The sequence below is a fragment of the Ornithorhynchus anatinus genome, chromosome 1 (assembly GCF_004115215.2).
Source record: "Ornithorhynchus anatinus isolate Pmale09 chromosome 1, mOrnAna1.pri.v4, whole genome shotgun sequence".
NCBI lineage: Eukaryota > Metazoa > Chordata > Mammalia > Monotremata > Ornithorhynchidae > Ornithorhynchus > Ornithorhynchus anatinus.
In genome coordinates this window covers 86879765-86886712 of record NC_041728.1, presented here as the reverse complement: position 1 = coordinate 86886712, position 6948 = coordinate 86879765, and positions in this window count along the sequence as shown.

The following is a 6948-nucleotide window of genomic DNA, read 5'->3' as shown; positions in this document are numbered from 1 at the left end:
ATTTATTGAGCGTTTACTGTGTGCAGAGCACTGTACTAAGCTCTTAAGAGAGTACAATCTAATAATAAACAGACACATTTCCTGCCCACAACGAGATTACAGTCTAAAGGGGGAGAACAGAGCAATCAATTGTATTTACTGAGCATTTACTGTGTGCAGAGCACTGTATTAAGTGCTTGAGAGAGTACAGCGTAGTTGGAAGACACGTTCCCTGCACATAATGAATTTACAATCTAGACAGGGAGAAAGGATGTCAGATGATTATTCCCTTGTTATTTGGGTGCCAAAGTTTATAATGTATTTAATTCACCCTAATTCCCACCCAGTTTGTTTTGCATCCTCAGCTTTTGCTAACTGGTGTCTGGGCAAGAAAATGTGGATGGCTTAGCCAATCCATCACTGCTGCTGGAAAAACAAAGGAAACCTACCTCTTGCTAGTGGTAGTATGCCCTCTATCTTATACTAGAGTAGAGAATTTAGGAGGTTGGTTATTCCATCAGTAAAGAAGTAGCAGCAGCAGCAGGCAATCAGTGATTGGTATTTACTGAGCATTTACTGTGTGCAGAGAACTGTACTGAGTGCTTGGGAGAGTTCAATACAACAGAGTTGGTAGTTACGTTCCCTGCCCACACTGAGTTTATAATAGAAAGATTTACAGTCTAGAGACAACAGCATTCTGAGGTGGCTGGAGAATCTGAACAGCCCAATCTGGGAACCACTGAGCCCTTGCAATGGCTGGCCCAAATTCCTCACTGAAAACAGATTATGCATCTTGTGAGCAGTCACCCCAGTGCTCTAACCTATAGAAAGCTAACAAATTCAAAGATTTCCCAATTGCAATAAGGACCATCATTGTAATGCAAAGAGGCCATGACCTCAGTTTTCCTTCAGAAGGAATAATAATAATAACTACAGTCTTTGCTAAGCACTTACTATGTGCCAGGCACTGTTCTAAGCACTGGAGTGACTACAAGCAAATCAGTCTCATGTGGGGCTCACAGTCTTAATCCCCATTTTACGGTTGAGGTAACTGAGGCCCAGAGAAGTGAAGTGACTTACCCAAAGTCATGAAGTGACTTACCCAAAGTCACATAGACAAGTGGCAGAGGCGGGATTAGAACCCAGGTCCTTCTGACTTCCAGGCCTGGGCTCTATCCACTAGGCCCTGCTGCAGGGCAGTGCTTGTTGCCCTGACAACAGGGCAGGATGGTTCACAGACACAGGTGAAGGCAGCATATTCAGAAGGAAAACTAAAATGGAGGACCCCTGAGCAGAGTGAGCTGGAGAAATGTTTCAAATACCGTGTGAAGCGCAGTCTCAAATGATGGGAGATGAGAGCAGCCAATAGGCTGGCCTGGCGTGCAGCAGGCAGAATAAGCTCTTTTGGCCAGTCTTGCATCTTCATAGCCTCATTTTCCCAAAGCCTCTGAGCTATGCCCAGCTCCCGGCCTGGAGCAATGGAGATGTGTCGATATTTATAGCCCCAGACACCGCTCCTAGTATGGAAACATGTCCACCATGAGGAATGGATTGACGGTCATGTATAGATTCTTTGCCCACACCCACGAGCAGGGGTAGATTTCACCATCATAATGTCATCTTCAAAAATGAAGGGTGGCTCTCTACATACACACACTCTACTTTTTAGTACAGAGATCGGGATGCTGAGGGAATCCAACAAGTGTGGCAGACTGTGTGGCTGATCATGTGGCCATCCCTGAAGGCTAATAATGATAATAATAATTATTAATTGTGATATTTATGAAACACTATGTGTCAAGCATTGTCCTGAGAGCTGGGATAGATATAAAGATAATAAGATCCCATATGGGGTTCGTGGTCTAAGTAGGACGGGGACCATGTACTGAATCCCCATTTTATAGATGAAGGAACTGAGGCACAAAGAAATGAAGTGACTTGCCCAAGGGCACAAGGCAGACAAGCGGTGGAGCTAGGATTAGAACCCAGGTCCTCTGACTCCCAGGCCCATGCTCTTTACACTTGGCCACACTGCTTCCCTAAGGGGAATGGATGAAGAAAAAGCAGTGGTTAAGTCAGACAGTCAGTCAGTCAGTCCTTCAGTTGTATTTATTGAGTACTTATTGTGCGCAGAGCTGTGCACTAAGTCCTTGGGAGAGTACAATACAACAATATAACACATTTTCTGCCTACGGTGAGCTTACAGTCTCGAGGTTAAGAGAATCATCACCATTATCAGGAATGCAGACAATAGGAGGAAAGCCAGGCCCTGCTTTTCTTCTTCATCCATTTCTGCCTCTGGCTGTGGAATCCAGGCAGTAACAGCAGCATAATAACAGAACACTCCCATAGCACAGTGCTTAGCACAGGACTCTGCATCAATCACTCAGTGGTATTTATTGAATGCTTACTATGTGCAGAGCACTGTATTAAGCTTTTGGTAGACTAAGTACAACAGAGTTGGCAAACACGTTCCCTGCCCATAACAAGCTTAAGATCTTGAAGGGGAGTCAGACAATATATTCATTAATTAATTAATTCATTCAATCATATTTATTGAGTGCTTACTGTGTGTAGAACACTGTACTAAGTGCCTCGAAAAGTACAATACAACAATAAACAGACAGATTCCCTGCCCATAACAGGCTCATAGTCTAAAGCAAGGGAGACAGAAATTATAAGAGAAAAAAAAATACAGACATACCTAAGTGCTGTGGGGTTGGGCAGTATGAAGAACAGAGGGAGCAAGTTTATAATATATAAGTTAAAGATACAACCACTTGATAAATACAATTGATTGATTGATTGCCATAACATGTGTGTTCAAAATGTATTTTGGTTATAAGGCAGTCAGGAAATTAGTGAGAATTCTTAATGAACTAATCAGGAGACCCAGGTTCCAATCTCAGCTCTGTTAGTTGCCGGCTTTGTGACCTAGGGCATTTAACTGCTAGGCCTCAGTTTCCTTATCTGTAAAATGGGAATTCAATACCTGATCTCTCTCCCCCTTAGACTGTGAGTCCCATGTGGGACAGGGACTATATCTGATCCAATCGTGTTGTATCTATCCCAATGCTGGGCACATAATCGTGGCTTAGTAGAGAGAGCACGGGCCTGGGAATCAGAAGGGCCTGAGTTCTAATCTCAGATCTGTCACTGGTCTGCTGTGTGACCTTGGGCAAGTCACTTCACTTCTCTGGCCTCAGTTACCTTGTCTGTAAAATTGGGATTATGTGTGTAAGCTTATGTGAGACAGGGACTGTGACCGATCTGATTAACTTGTGCCTACCCCAACCCTTAGAACAGTGCTTGACACATATTAAGTGCTTAATGAGAACCATAATTATTATTATTGTTACTTACAAATACCACAGTTATCATTTCATTAATGTAATCCTGTTCATTCATTCAATAGTATTTATTGAGCTCTTACTATGTGCAGAGCACTGTACTAAGCACTTGGAATGTACAATTCGGCAACAGATAGAGACAATCCCTGCCCAATGATGGGCTCACAGTCTAATCGTTGGGCCTCACCATGCTGTGTTACCAGAAGAAACTGCACGTGTATATACCTATGTGTGCATGTGTGCATTACACAGAGCAGGAAAGGGTACATATGCATTGTGAACTTTCCTGGATGCAAGACTTTGCAAGAACATATACTATAAGAGAATTGGGGGTATTTTCAAGAAACAATTTAATATGGACAAGAACATCCTAATAATATCATAAAGTATAAGCATAAGAGACCATCTGCCTACACTGCCCATCTGTCCAGAATCCTAGCCATAAAGTTCTGTTTTATAAATGTGCTCAATTGGGCTTCCTACACCCTTGCCTCTATTCTGAGTTTTATTCTGACCCAGTAGTCAGATCTATTTAATCATTTTATTTGATTGGAACAATGGGGAGTACATTAGATTCATTTCTGTGTTCATCTGATGAAAAAAAAAACACCTCAAACTATTGCATAGCAGAATAAGGATGTGACAAGAACATAACTGTACATCAGTAGGAGCCCAGGCTCCGTGACCAAGTTTTGTCTGATGGAATACAAGGCAATTGCATCATGTTCAGTAACTGTGAATAGGGCCTTCAAGCTGTTCTCAACTGCCTGGTTCTCCATCGCCAAGGCAACGCTGGAACAAGCATTTCTAACATAATCTCCAGAGTCAGACCTGCCAATGTTGGTCGTGGTGGGGCGGAGCCTCCAAACTGGGAGCTCACCAAAGTTCAGAGTGTCCCTCAGAGTGGTTCTTGGGGCCTCTTGGGACCCTCAGTCCCAGGACTTCCCTACAAGCTCTGGGGTCACACCAAAGTCTAATAATAATATTAATAATAGTATTGTTAAGCACTTATTATGTGCCAGGCACTGTTCTAAGCATTGGGGTAGATACAAGATAATCAGGATGGATACAATCCCTGTCCCATATGGGACTTTCAGTCTTAATCCCCATTTTACAGATGAGGGAACTGAGGTACAGAGAAGTTTAGTAAGTTAAGTAATTTGCCCAAAGTCACACAGCCGACAATTGGCAGAGCCAGGATTAGAAACCAGGTTGGTTCTATACAACTTAAGGTGCTGGGAATCAGTCTTGGAAGGCTTGTTAGAGGAGGTGGAATTTCAGGAGGACTTTGAATATGAGGAGAGATGAAGTCTGCTGGATTTGAGGAGGGAGAGAGTTCCAAACTTAGGAAGCAATGTAAAGTGCCTTTGCAAAAGGCTCACTTCCCTATCAGAAGGACCTTCAACCCTGTTTTTATTTCTAGGTGAAAGGCTAAATGCCAACATGAGATTTATGGAGACAAAATCAACAAATTTTTTGGAAACATGGCGATTCCTCCTGGCCTATTGATTTTTACCACTCATCGCTGTGGAGGTTTCTGTATTTTGAGATCATGCTTTAGATCCAACATCATGAAGGAATGAAAGTACGCCTACCCAAGTAGCTGAAAAATGCAATGGATTGATGGGTGGTCTTGCTCTAATTTTCGGCTGGGACAGGTGCCTCAGTTGAACACCCAAAATGCCAATGTGGCATCTGACTTTGACTTCATAGAGGTTACCTGATTCCCTCTTTAGGAATTGGGATCGAAGTCAGTTGGCAAGAGCTCAGCCCAACAAGGCATGTGGAAAATGCAACTGAGGTCATTGCTGATCTCAGAATTCAGGGAAGGCATTTACACTTTGTCACTGCAGTTCCCCATGGCTGATATATAATAAAAATGGTCAATATCTCCAAGGACCTTTTTCCTTCTGTATAACTCTGGTCAGGGTTTGGGGGTCCCTTTTGTATTTCCTTCTGCATGACTCTGGTCAGGGTTTGGGGGTCCCTTTCTCTTTCTAAGGTAGTTTTTACCTCAACATGAGTGTGGCCTACTGGATAGAACATGGGCCTGAGGGAGAGGAGGACTTGGGTTCTAATCCCTGCTCCATAACTTGTCTGCTTTGTGACTTTGGGTAAATCACTTAACTTCTCTGTGGCTCGGTTACCTCATATGTAAAAATGAGGGTTGAGACTGTGAGCACCATGTGGGACATGGACTGTGACCAACCTAATGGACTGTGTCCACCCTGATTAGCTTGTATCTACCTCAGCGCTCAGTAAAGTGCCTGGAACATAGTGAGCATTTAACACATGCCATTAAAAAAACAAAACAAACAAGCAAACAAAAAAAAACCAACCAGCTCCTTATCCAGAGAGGAGTATTGGTTCTGTCTGAGAGATTCCTAAGGAAACATTTGGCAGGGTGGGTAGGGGTTGAATGCAGTCTTCTGGGTCATGCAGTTGGTTTGTTTTATTTCCTTATGGTACTTGTTAAGTGCTTATTATGTGCCAAGCACTGGGGTAGATATAGGATACTCAGATTGGAAATAGTCCATGTTCCACACAGGGCTCATACTCTAAGTAGGAGTCATACCCCATTTTACAGAATAAGGTTAACATAGGCACAGAAAAGTGAAGTGATTTGCCCAGGGTTGCACAGCAAAGAAATGGCAGAGTTGAGATTAGAACCCAGGTCCTCTGACTCCCAGACCGGGGCTCTTCCTCCTAGGCCACATGACTTCAAGGGCATATGGATGCAGTAGTCATCTAGAACATACTGTCCTGGGTCCTTGAAACCTGGGGATTTAAAGCCTTAGTGCAATTTGTAGTGTGAACTTTGATCAGTCTGGGCTGCTTGGGCTCTGAGTTCTTAAAAGGCAGAGACTCAATCAATAAATCAAATAAATTTACTGAACACTTACTGTGTACAGAACATGTAGTCAGCACTTCGGGGAGTACAATATAACAGTTTTGGTAGACACATTCCCTGCCAACAAGTAGTTTACCTTCTAGAGGAACTCAAAATCTGTCTTCCCTCTAGACTGTAAGCTCATTATGGGAAGGGAATGTGCTTGTTTATTATTATATTGTACTCTTCCAAGTGCTTAGTACAGTGCTCTGCACACAGTCAACGCTCAGTAAGTGTGATTGACTGACTGGACTGACTGCCTACAAGGAGCTTGCAATCCCGTAAATAAACCTATAGTAGTTACTGAGTGCTTGCTATGCGGCTTGCTGTGCATTGAACTTGCTTGAGAAAGTTCAGTAGATTGTATAGGCATGAATGATCCCTGCCTTAGAGGTATTTACCATCTAATAGGGCAGATGTACCTGAAAATAATTATTCGATAGAAGGAGTGAAAAGATGAATGGATCAGTGCTGAAGTACTGGGTTATGAACAAAAGTGTTACGGTTGTTAATGAGGCCCAAGTATGTAATTAGCCCAGAAGGGCTGACGAAATAGTTGAGAGATAAGACTGTGTGAGAGGAGAAATTAATTAGGGGATGCCTTCTGGAGGAGAAGTGTTCTCCTAAGGGTTTTGCAGACCGGGAGAGCTGTAATCTGTTGGAGAGGAAAGAAGAGGGAATCCCAGGCAGAAGGATGGCTGTGAACAAGGGGTCAGAGGCACAGTGAGT